General features: G+C 45.3%; 1 protein-coding gene across 10 annotated transcripts in view; it reads left to right on the top strand.

Annotated features, from left to right (window-relative positions):
• The first annotated feature begins 624 nt into the window (after positions 1-624).
• Positions 625-19,289, top strand: part of SENP5 (SUMO specific peptidase 5) — a 78,063-nt gene continuing 59,398 nt past the window's right edge. For 5 of the 10 annotated variants that reach the window (XM_001099637.5, XM_015132574.3, XM_028843333.2 and 2 more), the window contains exon 1: positions 689-842. The gene's annotated coding sequence lies outside the window, so the exon portion shown is untranslated. 10 annotated transcript variants of the gene reach the window in all.

Raw genomic sequence — 19,289 nt, forward strand, 5'->3', positions numbered from 1 at the left:
TTTTTATTTTCTCCACCATCAATGCATATCCTTATTGTCTACACAGGCTCTCAGCAACACACCCTTGGTATTCCATTGCAGTCACCTCCACTTTATTCTTCCAGATCGAGTATGTTCAAAACTGAACTCATCTTCCGCCATAAATCTGCTATTATGATGTCAGGACCTGTCAGAACACTGGCTTGTAACTTTGGGAAGCATTCACAGTTGAGGCGGGAAGGACACAGATAAAGAGGCCAATCCCAATAGCGGGGTAAGATCAATGGGAAAACCAGAGAGGGGACGCCTGGCCAGGCCTCACGACGTCCAGAGCTGGGATGGGTCTTTAGCTTTCGGCGCAGGGGTGACGGGGTCAGCGGAGGGTCGGGGTGTACACTAGCTGCGGTCTGATTTAGCCCTTTTAGGTTAAAAGCTGGAGAATGGGCTGAAGTCTCAAACGCGCTTCGCAGCTCCTGAACGCAGCTCCCGAACGCAGCTCCCAAGCCAGCGCGTTCTGAGGGAGGCTGGGACTAAGGACGCGGTGACGGTCGGGGGCGGGGCGGCTGCGGGCCGGGGGGCGGGGCGGCTGCGGGCCGGGGGGCGGGGCGGGAGCACCGGAAGCGGGGCGGTGCCAGGCCCAGCCCCGCAGGCGGAAGGGCGCGGAGGAGGTGACGCGATAGGCCGGCGCCGGCGTCGCGGCAGCCGCTTCAGAGGAAGCTCGGCGGCTGTGGCCGCGGCGAGCAGGCCGGACGCCTCTTCGCTGTCGGGGCTTCCCCTGGAGCTGACGAAGGCGGGGCCCGCGGTCCAGGCTGCTGCCGCGTCGGGGCCGGTGGCGGGGCAGCTGCCAGGAACGAGGGTCGCAGGTAAGCTGGGACGTGGGCAGCCAAATGACGGATTCAGCGATCGCCTGGCGGGGCTGGCTGGGGCCATTCCCGCGCCGGTGCGCGCCAGCTCAGCGCCCGGTCCGGAGGCCTCGAGCCGCCCTCCCCCGCCCGAGCCGGAGGCCGCGGTCCGTCTCGGCCACAGTCTGCCGTTCCGGGGGAGGCGCGCGAGGTGGTCCCGAGGGGCCGCTGCCCTGCGCTCTCACTCCAGCCGGGCTGTGCGGCGCAGGCACCGGGAAGCTGGCGCCCCCCAGCTCCTCACGAAGCCGGGAAAGCTCTGGGAGGAGGAGCGGCTGTCACAGGCCTCCGGCTCCGGCCGCCTTGGAAGTCCGGGTTTCTTATTTGCTCAGACCGCTCTGCCTCCTTCCGGCCTTGGTTCTTTCCCTCGCCCTCCCGGGACCCTTTTCCAGAGAGCCCGGTTGGGCATGAGCGCGGCGGGAGATGTCTTTTCCCTTCAGTCTGCGCTGAGTGGTATCGTCCCCCGCTCTGCGCCCTGTGGCCACTCTGTCGCGGGAGGAGGGATGCGGAGAGGATGTGGGAGTTTTGGACTTAGAGCCAGAATAGCCGAGGTGAAATCCTACCCTGCTGTCTGGTAGTGTTTTTTCATCTCATGCTAGGCATTTCGACCTTTTTCACCCCAGGTAAAGTGGGACTTTCTTCTACCAATATAAATTATAATGTTTGGAGAATTAAATGAAGAAAGCAGACGTTATGAAATGTTTTGAGAATCTGGTTAAATTTAAGAATATCCAGGACACTTCATGATAGGTTCCTAATTCTGTTGTTTTGCGTTTTGCCCGGAATAACTAAGCTTGGTATGGAGAAGGGTGCCCGGAGATGCCAGGCACTTGTGTGGTCAGAGCCTAACTGCAGTCTCTGTTTTGGGTGGGCAGCATCAGGAAGAAACCAGACTCTCTCCTAGCCATCCACATGTCTCACGCTTGTTGATAGCACATTATTGGTATAAGGGATGGCTTGTATCAGTTTTGATCTTTACTCAACGTAGCTTTTTCCCAGTGCATCTTTTCTAGGAGAAAAGCTTGGTTTGTAGGGGAGGGTGATGGGGAGAGGGGCTTCATTTACACCTTGGCTCACAATTTTTTTTTTTTGGCGAGGGGACCGGGTCTCACTGTAACAGGCTGGAGTGCAATGGCGCGATCTTTTTGGCTCACTGCAACCTCCGCCTCCCGGGTTCAAGAGATTCTCCTGCCTCAGCCTCCAGAGTAGCTGGGATTACAGGTTCCCGCCATCACACCTGGCTAATTTTTGTATTTTTAGTAGACACGGGGTTTCACCATATTGGCCAGGCTGGTCTCGAACTCCTGAGCTCAAGTGATCTACCTGCCTTGGCCTCTCAAAAGTGCTGGAATCGGCCAGTCGCGGTGTCTGACGCCAGTAATCCCAGCACTTTGGGAGGCGGAGACGGGCGGATCACCTGAGGTTGGGAGTTTGAGATCAGCCTGACCAACATGGTGAAACCCCATCTCTACTAAAAATACAAAATTAGCCAGGGGTGGTGGCGCAGGCCTGTAATCCCAGCTACTCGGAAGGCTGAGGCAGGAGAATAGCTTGAACCCGGGAGGAGAGGTTGCCTTGAGCTGAGATCACGGCATCACACTCCAGCTTGGGCAACAAGAGCAAAACTTCCTCTCAAAAAAAAAAAAAAAAGGTGATGGGGTTACAGGCATGAGTTACTGCGCCTAACCTATATCACTTGGTAAATTAGCCTTTTTTTTTGGGTAGGCTATTATGTGAACCCTTCAAAAATCATAGAAAAATTGAAATTTAACAGTATTTTGCTTTTATTCTAGCTTGTCATAAACCCAGTGCTCTATACACAGGCCTGCCTTTCTGCCTCCTCTATCCTGGCATGCATGGCCTTACTTCGTGTTATTAGCCAGCTTCCTATGGAGCTCAGTTTGGGAATAGGGGATTCTGTGCTTCTCTAGTTGCCAAACATCTGATTGAAGTAGATCACCTTGGCATTCGCGATATTAAGCATGTCTTTGCGAGGTTTTAGTTCCTGTTTCTTTTCCGGGTTAGATTGTACTCTGTTACGTATTTAAAGAATTTAGTAGACGCTTAGGAGGGGTCAACTGATAAGGTGGTCACAGTGTTTCACATGTATTTTTCTTACCCATTATGGTGAAACCCTTGTGACTTTTTTTGGGGTGTGGGTAATATTTTCAAAATTAGGGTAAATAGGCCATCAGGCTGAGTTGCGCATTCTCTTTTAGGGAAATACATTCATTCTCAAAGTATTCTTTGGTAGCCTTCTCATTGCTTTAGCAGTTCCTACTCTATTATTAGTAGAGCCGGAAATGGACCTTATATTACAGATTCTCCAAATATACTAAATTATGTTTTCTCTAAAATGATCATGTTTATAGCATGTTGATTTTCTTTTTTCTTTTTTTTGAGACAGAGTTTCAGTCTTGTTGTGCAGGCTGGAGGCAACGGCTGGATCTCAGCCCGCTGCAACTTCCGCCTCCTGGGTTTAAGTGATTCTCCTGTCTCAGCCTCCCAAGTAGCTGGGATTAGAGCGCCCACCACCATGCCTAGCTAATTTCTGTATTTTTGGTGGAGACGGGATTTCACCATGTTGGCCAGGCTGGTCTTGAACTCGTGACCTCAAGTGATCTACCTGTCTTGGCCTCCCAAAGCGCTGGGTTTACAGGTGTGAGCCACCATACCCAGTCAGCAGCATGTTGATTTTCTACAACCAGATGACAAAGGACATTCTGAAGTCACTGATTTAAAAAGTCATGTTGGCCTGGCGCGGTGGCTCATGCCTGTAATCCCAGCACTTTGGGAGGCCAAGGTGTGTGGATCACGAGTCAGGAGTTTGAGAATAGCCTGGCCAACACAGTGAAACCCCGTGTCTACTGAAAATACAAAAAAAAATTAGCTGGGCATGATGGCGGGCGCCTATAATCCCAGCTACTCGGGAGGCTGAGGCAGGAGAATCGTTTGAACCCATGAGGCGGAGGTTGCAGTGAGCCGAGATTGCACCATTGCACTCCGGCCTGGGCAACAGGGTGAGACTCTGTCTCAAAACAGAAAAACAAGTCATGTTAACACATAGGTTGTCTAATATATTCAGAGTCTAGAGAGACCTGGTATGTATCTGAGAAACCAAATAGCTGAATCTCTAAAATTTTATTTTTGTGTCTGAAATACCTTAATTCTGAAGTTTTAATTGATGTTGAATTTCAGATATTGACAGGAGACAAATAGAGGTATATGTGAAGGGTTAGTATGAACCCAGGGTTACAGTTTCAATCTAAACTGATACTGCAGATTTAACATTGAAACAAAGCAGCTCTAGGGAGTTGTAACAACCTAGCAAAAAGTGAAGGTTAGAAGTCACTGACTGGCTCTTGAGGCAGTCTTCTGACTCTCAAACTACTTGAGACTAAAATTTTCAAGAATTTTTTAACTTAAATTTTTAAAGATATAATTTATGGCTTGGCGCAGTGGCTGTCGCCTGTAATCCCAGCACTTAGGGAGGCTGAGGCCGGTGGATCACCTGAGGTCAGGAGTTTGAGACCAGCCTGGCCAACATAGTGAGACCCTGTCTCTACTAAAAATACAAAAATTACCTGGGCGTAGTGGCACACACTTGTACTCCCAGCTACTCAGGAGGCTGAGGCGGGAGAATCTCTTGAACCTGGGAGGTGGAGCTTGCAGTGAGCCGAGATCAGGTCATTGCACTTCAGCCTGGGCGACACAGTGAGACTCCCTCTCAAAAAAAAAAAAAAAAAAGATACAATGAAATACATAGACTTTAAGAGTTTTTGTTTTTTAAAGCATATGTACACAAAATGGAAGACAGAAAAACAGCAAAAACATTTTGGAAGTTGGAATGCAGATTGATTTAAGCAGTCCGCCCGCCTTGGCCTCCCAGAGTGCTGGGATTACAGGCTTGAGCCACCACACTTGGCCGATATAACTTTTTCATAGTGAAGCTTCAGTTAACCTGTACAGTGGCTGCGCTGTGAACTTTCACCCAAATATTGGGCTCGTTAAGGGGCTCTTCAGGCTTGGGGCTGTCCTAGGGTCAGTGAGTATCTATCTAACAAGAGTGTAAACCTCACTTCTGTTTCCCTTGTGTGTGTGTGTTTTATCTTTGAAGGAATGTTGGTATTTGGTCAATATGAACATACAGCAGCATGGCTGGGAATACAGGGGCAGAAATGTAAAGGAAACCGATGTGAAGTTTGCTTTTATTTATTTTTATTTATTTTTTTTTTTGAGACGGAGTCTCGCTCCGTCGCCCAGGCTGGAGTGCAGTGGCCGGATCTCAGCTCACTGCAAGCTCCGCCTCCCGGGTTCGGGCCATTCTCCTGTCTCAGCCTCCTGAGTAGCTGGGACTACAGGCGCCCGCCACCTCGCCCGGCTAGTTTTTTGTATTTTTTTAGTAGAGACGGGGTTTCACCGTGTTAGCCAGGATGGTCTCGATCTCCTGACCTAGTGATCCGCCCGTCTCGGCCTCCCAAAGTGCTGGGATTACAGGCTTGAGCCACCGCGCCCGGCCGAAGTTTGCTTTTAATTCCTGGGCCGTTTTATTTGAGAACCTTCAATGGCAGTGTCTTGTCATTGCTCCAGGGTCAGATTCCCTAAAGAAGGGACCTCCTACTTGGAGAGTACAAATCGGGCTTCCAGCAGTCTGGTTGCTAAACTGAGGGAAAGGCTGAAGGTCTTAGCATTCATTTTATAAACATTCATTCATGTTCATTTAACTCAACTATTTTCAGTAAGATGACCTCATTCTCAGCTGGACCAGTTGAAAAGCGTTCCAGTCCAGGAATTCTTTGTTTTTACATAGGATTGTTTTAAGCTGCTACATGTGGTTAGTGGCTGCCATATTGGATAGTAGAGCTGCACTATCCAATATGGTAGCCGCTGGCCATGTGTAGCAGCCTAAATCTAAATAATTAAAATTAAAGGTTTAGTTCCTCACTTGCACTAGACACATTTCAAGTGCTTAATGGCCACATTTGCCCAGAGGCTACCATACTGGGTAAGACATTTTATTGGGCTGTGCTGTTGTAGTTTAGAGAAGAAGACTCCAGGTTTCTTCAACGATGGGTAGGGGATAGTTGGCTGGTTTTGTGGTGTGTGGGAGGATATTTAAATCATTTGACCAATCCTTTTATTTTTAGCATCATATTCACATTCACATCCCTCTGTAGAACAATTCCTGACCTGTTTTGAGGTATTGTTCTTTAAATTGCTTTCCTCCCTGCAAGCTTGAGATTTAACTTTTTTTTTTTTTTTTTTTTTTGAGACAGTCTCGCTCTGTTGCCCAGGCTGGAGTGTAGTGGCATGAACTTGGCTCACTGCAACCTCCACCTCCCAGGTTCAAGCAATTCTCCTGCCTCAGCCTCCCAAGTAGCTGAGATTACAGGTGCACGCCACCATGCCCTGCTAATTTTTGTATTTTAGTACAGATGGGGTTTGCCAAGTTGGCCAGGCTGGTCTCAAACATCTGACTTCAGGTGATCTGCCCGCCTCAGCCTCCTAAAGTGTTGGGATTACAGGCGTGAGCCATGGCATCCGACTGATATTTATTTTTATTTATTTATTTATTTATTTGTTTTTTCTTAAGACAGGGTTTCACTCTTGTTGCCCAGGCTGAAGTGCAATGGTGTGATCTTGGCTCACCGCAACCTCCACCTCCTGGGTTCAAGCGATTCTCCTGCCTTAGCCTCCTGAGTAACTAGGATTAAAAGCATGCACCCATCATGCCCGGCTAATTTTTGTATTCTTAGTAGAGATGGGGTTTCTCCATGTTGGTCAGGCTGGTCTTGAACTCCCAAACCCAGGTGATCTGCCTGCCTCGGCCTCCCAAAGTGCTAGGATTACAGGCGTGAGCTACCGCGCCCAGCCCCAACCAAGATTTAACTTCTTTAGATCTTTAAGTCAATCCACGTTCCAACTTTCAAAATGTTTTTGTTGTTGTTTGGTCTTCTATTTTGTGTATGTATGCTTTAAAAAACAAAAGCCCTTCAGTTTTATGTATTTCACTGCAAGTGAATTGTATCTTTAAAAAATTAAGTTAAAAAATTCTTAAGATGTTGATCAAAGGATGGAAAAGTCTCAGATTGGAGGAATAACTTTTAGTGATCTATCCCATTGCATGGGAACCACAGTTTAGAATGAAGGCCAGACGCGGTGGCTTAACGCCTGTAATCGCAGCACTTTGGGAAGCTGAGGCAGATCACCTGAAGTCAGGAGTTCGAGACCAGCCTGACCAACATGGTGAAACCCCGTCTCTACTGAAAATAAAAAATTAGCTGGGCGTGGTGGCGCATGCCTGTAATCACAGCTACTTGGGAGGCTGAGGCAGGAGAATCGCTTAAACCCTGGAGGTGGAGGTAGTAGTGAGCCGAGATCATCCATTGCATTCCAGCCTGGGCAACAAAAGCGAAACTCTGTCTCAAAAACAAAAAAAAAAGAAAAAAAGTGTATATTTCAAAATTGTTTTTTTTTTTTTTTTTTTTTTGAGACGGAGTCTCGCTCTGTCACCCAGGCTGGAGTGCAGTGGCCGGATCTCAGCTCACTGCAAGCTCCGCCTCCCGGGTTCATGCCATTCTCCTGCCTCAGCCTCCCAAGTAGCTGGGACTACAGGCGTCCGCCACATCACCCGGCTAGTTTTTTGTATTTTTTAGTAGAGACGGGGTTTCACCATGTTAGCCAGGATGGTCTCGATCTCCTGACCTCGTGATCCACCCGTCTCGGCCTCCCAAAGTGCTGGGATTACAGGCTTGAGCCACCGCGCCCGGCCTCAAAATTGTTAAGAACAACAGATTTTTATTGTTCTCATGACAAAACATAAAGTTGGTGAGGTGATGAATATGCTAATTAGCTTTATTGAGTCTTTCTACAGTGTATATATAGATCAAACCATGACATTGCATTCCATAAATATACACAATTATTTGTCAATTAAAATATGTAAATTACAACCTGGCCAACATGGTGAAACCCCCTTTCTACTAAAAATATGAAAATTAGTCAGTCCTGGTGGCACACGCCTGTAGTCCCAGCTACTTGGGGGGCTGAGGCTGGAGAATCCTTGAACCTGGGAGGCAGAGGTTGCAGTGAGCCGAGATATGCCACTGCACTCCAGTCTGGGTGACATAGTGAGACTCCGTCTCAAAAAAAAAAAAATTAATTTTAATTAGTTATTTAGGGATGGGTCTTGCTATGTTGTCCAGGTTGGTCTCAAACTCTTGCCCTCAAAGGATTCTTCTGCCTCAGCCTCTTGAGTAGCTGGGATTACAGACATGTACCATGGTGCCTGGCTGGTTTTTTCTTTTAAATAATTAATTTATTCGCTCACATATGTAATCTTAGGTACTCAGAAGGCTAAGTCAGGAGGATCACTTGAGCCTGGGAGTTTGGGGCTACAGTGAGCCATGGCAGACAGAATGAGACCTTCTTTTTAAAAAAAAGAAAAGAAAAAAGATTAAGGGAAATTTTTTTATTCTTAATGAAGTTTTAGGAGGGAATGATGGTAAAATGTGTCTGCTTAATCTGCAGTCTTTATCCACAAGTAAAGTACTTCATCAGAATTTAAACACATATAAGAATCTCCGTTAAAAAATGTTTCAGCTTTACCCAGGCTTCCTGAGCAATTTTTATGTATCGCCTTCTTTATTCCACCTTGGTTTTTGTCCTTTCCCTTGTACTAAAATTTCTCCTGCAAATGTCAAGAGAATTCATTGAACACTTTTAATCCTTATCTAGCTTGACTTCTCAACAACCTTTGACCATTTCCCTCTTTTTAGAAACTTGTTCTAGCTTTGCTGATACCACCTTTACCTGATTTTCCACCTTATCTCCCTGGTCATTCCTTTTCACTTTCCTTTGCTTAGTCTTCTTTCTTTATCTCACTCTTAAATCCTGGAGTTCCACCTGAGCACACCTGTATTCCCAGCACTTTGGGAGGCTGAGTTGGGCGGATCACCTGAGGTCGGCAGGTCGAGACCAGCCTGAGCAACATGGAGAAACCCGTCTCTACTAAAAATACAAAATTATCTGGGCGTGGTGACACGTGCCTGTAATCCCAGCTACCTGGGAGACTGAGGCAGGAGAATTGCTTGAACCCAGGAGGCGGAGGTTGCAGTGAGCGGAGATCATGCCATTGTGCTCCAGCCTGGGCAACAAGAGTGAAACTGCCTCTCAAAAAAAAAAAAAAAAATCCTGGAGTTCCTTGGGATATTGCCCTAGGGTACATTCTCTTCTACCTTTTGCAAATTCTTTCTGAATGATCTTATCATTTTCTATAGCTTTGGTTACTCTTAAGCTGAAAACTGGAATTCACATGATGTCCTCTTTTCAGAATTCTTGAACTGTGTATCCAATGGTATATATCCACTTGGATTTCTAATGGTCATCTCAAATTCAACATGTGAAAGACTAAAGGCATAGTCAGTATAACCTTCCCCTAATCTATCTCCATCTGTGTTTCATATCAGTGATACCACTATCTACTGATACTGGAACTTTTACTCCCTACAGATAGGCTTTTGACAAATGACAAATCCTTTCTGTGTCCTGAAGATTGATTCACTTTGCTACATCCTCCCAGTTTTTCAGTCTAAGAAACTGTCACACTGTATCTGCATTGATTTACCTGTAACAGACTTCTAATGGGTTTCTTCTGCTGTGACCTTCTCCTAGGCATTCTGCACATTGCAGGTAGAATGATTTTTTTCAAGAATGTGAATCAGATCTTTGTCTTTCAGTGGCTTCATACCAACCTTATGTTAAGTATCACCGTCATGAATTTAGCTCTTCTGTTCCTTACCTACCCCTTTGGTGCCTGTGTTACTGAAGTTATTTCCGTTCCTTGGAATACTGAATTCTCTCTCTTGCCTAGTAACTCTTGCTCATCATTTGTCTCAGCTGAAAAATAATTTCTTCAGAGAAAAAATAATTTCTTCAGAGAGGTGTTTCCTGACCCTTTTGCCAGATATTTCCGTTGTACCCTGAATGTGACTTTTTTTTTTTTTTTTTTGAGACGGAGTCTCGCTCTATCACCCAGGCTGGAGTGCAGTGGCCGGATCTCAGCTCACTGCAAGCTCTGCCTCCCGGGTTTTACGCCATTCTCCTGCCTCAGCCTCCCGAGTAGCTGGGACTACAGGCGCCCGCCACCTTGCCCGGCTAGTTTTTTTTTTTGTATTTTTTTAGTAGAGACGGGGTTTCACCGTGTTAGCCAGGATGGTTTCGATCTCCTGACCTTGTGATCCGCCCGTCTCGGCCTCCCAAAGTGCTGGGATTACAGGCTTGAGCCACCGCGCCCGGCTTTTTTTTTTTTTTTTTTTTTTGAGAGAGAGTCACCTAAGCGAGAGTGCAGTTGTGTGATCATAGCTCAGTGAAACTTTGACCTGCCATGCTCAAGCGATCGTTCCACCTCACCCTCCTGAGTAGATGGGAACACAGGCATGTACCACCACTTTTGACTAAGTTTTTCTTTTTTATTTTTTTTTTTTGAGACAGGATCTCCCTGTGTTGCCGAGGCAGGTGATCTTGAACTCCTGGGCTCAAGCGATACTCCACGTCTGCCTCCCAAAGTGCTGGGATTACAGGCATAAGCCACCATGCCTGGCTGATATTGGCAGTATACCATAGTAAGAGTTTATTTGAATTATTTCATATTAAGAAGTTTGTTTATATATAAGTGATTTTTTTCCACTGACAAGGTAAAACAGTACTCTAGAGATTCCTAAATTTTCTCTGTTTACACCCTCCTTAATATGTTTTTTACATGTCCCTAAGCTTAATAGTTTAATTTATTAAGTAATTAGGTTCAAATAGCTTGAGAAGTATTTATGGGCCGGATGCGGTGGCTCACGCCTGTAATTCCAGCAGGCAGATCATGAGGTCGGGAGATTGAGACCATCCTGGCTAACACAGTAAAACCCTGTTTCTACTAAAAATACAAAAAAATTAGCCGGATGTGGTGGCAGGTGCCTGTAGTCCAGCTACTTGGGAGGCTGAGGCAGGAGAATGGTGTGAACCCAGGAGCCGGAGCTTGCAGTGAGCCAAGATCGCGCCACTGCACTCCAGCCTGGGCAACAGAGCAAGACTCTCTCGAAAAATAAAAATGAAGTATTTATGTTCTCACAACCTAATCGACATCTAAGAAATCCACAAATTGAAAGACAAAATCAGATAGATGTGGTGGCTCATGTCTATAATCTCAGCTGTTTTGGTGGGCGGATCACTTGAGTCCAGGAGCTTAAGACCAATCTGGGCAACACAGACCTTATTTCTACAATAAACAAACAAACAAACAAATAAATTGCCAGGCTTGGTGGTGTGCATCTATTTCTACAATAAACAAACAAACAAACAAATAAATAAATTGCCAGGCTTGGTGGTGTGCGTCTGCTGTAGTCCCAGCTACTCAGGAGGCTGAGGGAGGATTGCTGGAGCCTGGAAAGTTGAGGTGAGCTCTGGTTGCACCACTGCAGTCCAGCCTGGGTGACAGAGTGAGACACTCAAACAGAAATAAGGAAGAGAAAGATAAAATGACGTTTTAATTTCATTCTTAAATAACTGCAGTTATTTACTGCATATACTTGTTGGGCACTACAAAACACAAACCCTGGAATCGTACTGGACATGGCCACCCACATTACCTTTTACCTTTTTAATTAAAACAAAAAAATCTTTTTTTTTGGCTGGGCATGGAGGCTTATGCCTATAATCCCACCACTTTGGGAGGTTGAGGTGGGAAGATCATTTGAGACCAGGAGTTCAAGAGCAGTCTGGGCAACATAACAAGAACCCATCTCGCTACTTTATTTTTTGTTTTTAATTTCTAATTTTAAATATTTATTTAGAAACGGAGTCTCACTGTGTCACCCAGGCTGGAGTCCAGTGGCATGATCTTGGCTCATTGCAACATCCACCTCCCTGGTTGAAGCGATTCTCCTGCTTCAGGCTCGCGAGAAGCTGGCCATTATTGATGCCCACCACCACACCTGGCTAACTTTTGTCTTTTTAGTAAGAGGGTTTCACCATGTTGACCAGGCTGGTCTCGAACTCCTGACCTCAGGTGATCTGCCATGCTTGACCTTCAAAAGTGCTATGCTTACAAGTGTGTGCCACCATGCCCGGCCACCATCTCGCTATTTTGAAAAATAAGTAACATTTGTTTATATCTTTGTTTTCTCCACTCATTTTTTGCTCTGAATTGGTATTTGCACAATATTTTTTTTTAAATCACAGCAACCAACAGATACTCAGCTTTGCAAAGATTATGATATCATCAAAAGGAATATAGTGTGATCTATTTTGAAACTGAACTGTCTTGAACTAGTGGTTTACAGGGTGTTTGACGAGTATAGAAGATCACTTTTTCCCTGTAATTTAGAATTTCCTGTGGTGCTCTTGTGAGTTCTCTGCAGAATCCCAGGTTACCTTGGGCACAGTTTAGGAACTGTAATCCTAAACTGTTGATAGTTTGGTGTGTATGCTTTTAGACATTTTTCTTCAAAGATTCAAGCATAGGCATATATTTTTCCTTTTAACAAAAGTGGGCTGGTACTTATTGGTCAGCAACTTGATTTTTTTCATTCAACAGTGTATTATGGTAAAGGTGGTGGGTTGAACATATACATTTAATTTCATGCCAGCCTGAAAATTTCATTAAAACAATAGAGGACTTAAAAAACTCTCTAGATCGAGCCGGGCGCGGTGGCTCAAGCCTGTAATCCCAGCACTTTGGGAGGCCGAGACGGGCGGATCACGAGGTCAGTAGATCGAGACCATCCTGGCTGACACGGTGAAACCCCGTCTCTACTTTAAAAATACAAAAAATTAGCCGGGCGAGGTGGCGGGCGCCTGTAGTCCCAGCTACTTGGGAGGCTGAGGCAGGAGAATGGCGTGAACCCGGGAGGCGGAGCTTGCAGTGAGCTGAGATCCGGCCACTGCACTCCAGCCTGGGCGGCAGAGCGAGACTCCGTCTCAAAAAAAAAAAAAAAAAAAACTCTCTAGATAACAAAGAACAGGAACAATAAGAAGAACAACAATATTGTGAAAGCTGGAAAGCAGGCAAGACTAATGGCAACTAATTCGCCAACTTGAGAAAGCTGTATCCCAAACCAACAGTGGAGAGAGCCTTCAAATAGTCATGTTATGTTACCAAACCCTTTAAAAGTCTCAAGATTAGCTGTGTCATGTACTGTGGAGGTGAAGGTGGGACAGAAAATATGAGGAGTTGTTTGAAAGTCTGTTTCAGACAAGTATTTCCACACCTGACCTCCCTTTCTTCTCCGCATAGACATAAACAGGGTAACCTGAGACTTACTATCTGGAGTAGAAAACGATTGTTATCTGGACTGAGGGATACCATGCATAGTTAAGGATAAGGTACTATGCCTTATAGTGGAAATCTGTGTACTGAAGGCAGAAACCGTTAGCCTTTTTTCCTGACTTAGTTCTCAGAATCTTGCCCCTTTCTGCTGTTTCCCATTCACCAAAAGCAGCCTCTTTCAAGTCTTTGAGGTATTGCTTTGGTATAAACAACATGTCTTTAAATTACCTTTTACATTTTTTAAATTTATTTTTGAGATGGAGTCTTCCTGTCACCCAGGCCAGAGTACAGTGGCATGATCTCCAGTCACTGCAACCTCCATCTCCCAGGTTCAAGTGATTCTCCTGCCTCAGCCTCCCAAGTAGCTGAGATTACAGGCACCTGCCACCATGTCTGGCTAATTTTTGTATTTGTAGTAGAGACAAGGTTTCACCGTGTTGGCCAGGCTGGTCTCGAACTCCTGACCTCAAATAATCTGCCTGCCTCAGCCTCCCAAAATGCTGGGAGTACAGGCATGAGCCACTGTGCCCGGCCTAAATTACCTTTTTATAATGTAACTTTTGGTTACTTAGTTTATGCTTCATCTGTTGACTTGAAGATGAAGATTTTCTTTTCCGCCTCTGTTCCCCACGCCTGTGCACCTGCATACTTCTTATCTTCCTCCAAGACACCACTGTATCTTCCCACTGTGGGGATACTGTAATTTTTTCTAGAACTAATTTTCTTGAATGGGGGCAGTGTTACCATTCCAGGTGAGATAATTCTTCATTGCTGTGTTTATTGCATATATTTAGCGTCCTTGGACCCCAGCAGTAAATGTCAATACCAACTTGGATGTATTACAGCAACCAAGAATTTCCTACACATTTCCAAATGTTGGGTTGGAGTGGTATGGAGTATCTGGTTGAGAAGCGTTGGGTTAGATCTATGTTTAGCTTATTACTGTTATGTAAATGGTAGTCATAGTTAAACCATGTAGTACACCAAGGTTTACAACCACTGTTTTCCCTTTCTTGTACATATTTCTGTTGTCCCTGAAGTTAATTGTCTTTATCTTTTGTTTAGTGTTGTCTGTACCTACTGCTAACTGCAGACTCTCTTCTGGTTGTCTGTATCTCCTTTATTTGCACTCATACATTTTAGAAATTCTATCGATATCACATTCTTGGAGCCTTTTGACCGACTTTTGACCGCTCCCTTCTGGATTGGTGGCCCTCCAGACTTGAGGCACATTGTCATTCTGCATCTATTTTTACTGTTATCTTTAGTATTCTCTTTGCCTGACCCTTGTTGTGGATCTCATTTCCTGCATCCTGTGTCTTCTTGACTTACTCTTATTTGCCAGAGTACCTCCTCCTGTGACTCTCTAAGAAGGATGCATGGGAGGTAAATATTTTGATAACTTACATCTCTGTAAACGTTTTTTGTTAGTAGTTATGTTAGTTTCAGTCTGTCATTTTGTGGTACTTTCTGGGAGATTGCTCAAAATTTTAAATGTTTCAGTGTTTCACTTTTAACTTCGAAATCACTTCAAATTTACCAAAAAAAATTGCAGAATATTACAGCTTTTCTATATGTTTCACCTAGCTTTGTTCTGATGTTTTGTTTCAGTTTTTTGTTTGTTTGTTTGTTTGAAGACATGGCCTTGCTCTGTTGCCCAGGCTGGAGTGCAGTGGCATGATCTCGGCTCACTGCAACTTTTGCCTCCTGGGTTCAAGTGATTCTCCTGCCTCAGCCTCCTGAGTAGCTGGGATTACAGGTTCATGTCACCACGCCCGGCTAATTTTTGTATTTTTGGTAGAGATGGGGTTTCTCTATGTTGGCCAGGCTGGTCTCGAACTCCTGACCTTAGTTGATCCACCCACCCCTGCTTCCTAAAGTGCTGGGATCACAGGCATGAGCCACTGCGCCCGACCTTGCTTCAGTTTTTAAGAAGACAGAGTCTTGCTATGTTGCCCAGGCTAATCTTGAACTCTTGGGTTCAAACAGTCCTTCTGCCTCCACCTCCCAAGTAGGTGGGTCTATACGTGTTCACCACTGTACCTGGCCTCTCCAATGTTACAGAATTACAGCACATTGTCAAGGCCAGGCAATTAACATTGAGAGAATACTGCTAACTGATCTACACACCTTATTCCAATTTTGTCAATTGTCACATTTCTTTTTCTGAACTGAGACTCAAGCCAGGATTACACCTTTCTTAATTGTCGTCTCCTTAATCTCAGTGTTTCATTCTAGGACAGTTCAGTCTGTCCTTGTCTTTCAGGACTTTGATTGACGTGATCGAAGAGTATTAGCCAGTTATTTTATTTTATTTTTTTTGGAGGTGGAGTTTTGCTCTTGTCCCCCAGGCTGGAGTTCGCTGGTGCGATCTCCGCTCACTGCAACCTCTGCCTCCCGGGTTCAAGCAATTCTTCTGCCTCAGCCTCCCAAGTAGCTGGATTACAGGCACGTGCCACCATGCCTGGCTAATTTTTGTATTTTTAGTAGAGACAGGGTTTCACCATGTTGCCCAGAGTGGTCTCAAACTCCTGGGCTCAAGCAATCCACCCACCTCAGCCTCCCAAAGTGCAGGATTACAGGCTGAGCCACGATTCCCTGCCGGTTGTTTTTAATATTTTTTCTATTATAAACAGTGTTGCAATGAATAGCCTTGTACATGTGTATATTTGTATTATTGTAGGCATGTCTTCAGGGTAAATTCCTTAAAGTGGGGTTGCTGGATTAAAAGGTAAATGCTTTTGTAGTTATTAAATGTTACCAGATTACTCTCCAAAAAGATTGGAACAATTTGTAGTCCTCCTAACAAAGTGTGGAAAGGCCCCTCTTCCCCACCAAGAGAATGTGTTATAATTTTTGCCAATTGCCTTATAAATGAAGTTGGACATCTTTCTTAAGCTTAAGAAACATTTAAAAAGCTTTATTTGTAAATTGTCTCCTTATGTATTTTTCCTATTTTCCATTAGGCTTTTTTTCAGTTATCCCTTAATTTAAGAGTTCTATCTATGTTAGGAATATTAGGCCTTTATGATACATGTTGAAAATATTTTTTTCTAGTTTAACAGTTATCTTTTCATTTTGTTCATTTATTATTTTTTTTTTAACTTCTAAGCTTTCTGTTTTTAGTTTGTGCTCTTATTTTTAATTTTCAAGACCCCTTTCTTGTTTTTGACCATTCCTTTTGAAAAAGAATAATACCCTGTTCTTTTTTTTCGATGGATATAATATTTGCTTTTGCTTCTTTGAAGATAGTATTCGGTGTTTTTTTTTTTTTTTTTGAGACAGAGTCTTGCTCTGTCACCCAGGCTGGAGGCTGGAGTACAGTGGCTCAATCTCAGTTCACTGCAGCCTTCACCTCCCAGGTTCAAGCAATTCTCGTGTCTCAGCCTCCCGACTTGCTGGGATTATAAGCACGTGCCACCACACCTGGCTAATTTTTTTGTATTTTTAGTAGGGTCGGGGTTTCACCCTGTTGGCCAGGTTGGTCTTGAACTCTGACCTCAAGCGATCCGCCTGTCTTGGCCTCCCAAAGTGCTGGGATTATAGGTGTGAGCCACCACACTCAGCTCCCTCTTTTTTTTTTTATTGTGGTAAAATATACGTAACATAAAATTTACTGTTTTAACCATTTTTAGGTGTACAGTTCATTGGCATTAAAGTACATTCGCATTGCTGTGCAACCATCACCACCATCCATCTCCAGAACCTTTTTATCTTCCCAAACTGAGATTCTGTGCCCATTAAGCAATAGCTCCCTTTTCTCCCCTCCCTGTTAGTTTATAAAAGTTAACTAATCTATATATAGGTTTTACTTTTATCTGTTTCTTTTTTTTTTTTTTTTTTTTTGAGACGGAGTCTCGCTCTGTCGCCCAGACTGGAGTGCAGTGGCGCGATCTCGGCTCACTGCAAGCTCCGCCTCCCGGGTTCACGCCATTCTCCTGCCTCAGCCTCCCGAGTAGCTGGGACTACAGGCGCCCGCCACCTCGCCCGGCTAATTTCTTTTTGTATTTTTAGTAGAGACGGGGTTTCACCGTGTTAGCCAGGATGGTCTCGATCTCCTGACCTCGTGATCCGCCCGCCTCGGCCTCCCAAAGTGCTGGGATTACAGGCTTGAGCCACCGCACCCGGCCTATCTGTTTCTTTTGGTCTGTTTTTATCCCTAGAAGTCTGGTGATTCTTGGTCATCCTTTATTTTTTTATTTTTTTATTTTTTTGAGACGGAGTCTCGCTGTGTCACCCAGGCTAGAGTGCAGTGGTGCAATCTCAGCTCACCACAACCTCTGCCTCCCAGGTTCAAGCGATTCCTGTGCCTCAGCCTCCCAAGTAGCTGGGATTATAGGCATGTACCAGCATGCTCAGCTAATTTTTATATTTTTAATAGAGATGGGGTTTTGCCATGTTGGCCAGGCTGGTCTCGAACTCCTGACCTCAAGTGATCTGCCTACCTTGGTCTCCCAAAGTGTTGGGATTACAGGCGTGAGCCACCTCGCCCAGCCCATCTAGTTGTTTTTAAGAATGACCACTAAGAAACTGCTTGGGAACTCTTAACACATGGTGAGACATGTCAACTTTGGGGTACACTGTGGGCTATGCTGAGCCATTTTGTGGGGGTAATGTCTTTATCTTTATGGATTTGTGTGTGTGTGTGTGTGTTTGTGGACTAGTTACAGTCTCCAGAAAAGAATCTTCAGTCTGCTTGTATGGATAAGACAGACTGCTAGCATTCTGGGAGATGAGTGGCAAAGTGTGTTTGGAGTCTCATATGCAGTATATAATTCCATCTTCAAACTATGCCTGGAGTCCCTCTGTCTGCAGACTTTCCATTTTACTCTTTCTTTCTTTTTTCTTTTCTTTTGAGACAGAGTCTTGCTCTGTCGCCCAGGCTGGAGTGCAGTGGTGCAATCTCGGCTCACTGCAATCTCTGCCTCCCGGGTTCAGGGAGGCGTGGTGGCCCATGCCTGTAATCCCAGCACTTTGGGAGGCCGAGGCAGATGGATTACCTGAGGTCAGGAGTTCGAGACCAGCCTGGCCAACATGGTGAAACCCCGTCTCTACTAAAAATACAAAAATAATTAGCCAGGCATGATGATGGGTGCCTGTAATCTCAGCTACTTGGGAGGCTGAGGTAGGAGAATTGCTTGAACCTGGGAGGTGGAGGTTGCAGTAAGCCAAGATTGCGCCTGCCTCAGCCTCCCGAGCAGTTTGGACTACAGGCACCCGCCACCATGCCCGGCTAATTTTTTTTTTTTTTTTTTTTTGTATTTTTGGTAGAGACGGGGTTTCACTGTGTTAGGCAGGATGGTCTCAATCTCCTGACCTCGTGATCCGCCCACCTCGGCCTCCCAAAGTGCTGGGATTACAGGCGTGAGCCACCGTGCCCGGCCTTCCATTTTACTCTTTCTAAAGGATAAACTTCCAGTCTCGGGTAGGGGAGGGTCACTTGACTGCCATGTGGAGTTAAGTAGGGATCTGAAGTCTAATTGCTTCTTAAACTTGAGGCCACCCGATAGAGTAATTGTTCAGACTTGTTTTGTTGAGACAGCCCCAGATATCACCATCTGTAGGTTTTTTCTCCCTGAATGATCTGTTTTCCCCCAGGGACTGGTCACCTTCCTGTGGGTATAGAGCTTCTTGCCAGTCTTATGGAAGCTGAGTAGGGAAGGGCCTGGAGGGGAATTCACGGTATAAACTCATTTATCCTCCTGGCTCTGTGCTCAGCTGTACATGACATACCGGACTATCCTGGGTCATCCGCCACAAAAAGTGAAACTTTCATTATCTGCTGGGGTAGGAGATGGTATCTAGGAGTTTCACTGCTTCTTATTCAGACTTTGAGCCAGCCCTGCCTTTTCAGCACCACCCATACTCCTGACTTTCATAGGTATATGTTGCCTCCACTTCTGAGCCTTTCTGCTTTCTGAGGTCCTGTAGCTTCTTTTTTTTTTGAGACAGAGTTTCACTCTTGTCTCCCAGGCTCGAGTGCAGTGGCGCAATCTTGGCTTACTGCAACCTCCACCTCCCAGGTTCAAGCAATTCTCCTACCTCAGCCTCCCAAGTAGCTGAGATTACAGGCACCCATCATCATGCCTGGCTAA

This window comes from Macaca mulatta, chromosome 2 (genome assembly GCF_049350105.2).
Source record: "Macaca mulatta isolate MMU2019108-1 chromosome 2, T2T-MMU8v2.0, whole genome shotgun sequence".
In the NCBI taxonomy this organism is placed as follows: domain Eukaryota; kingdom Metazoa; phylum Chordata; class Mammalia; order Primates; family Cercopithecidae; genus Macaca; species Macaca mulatta.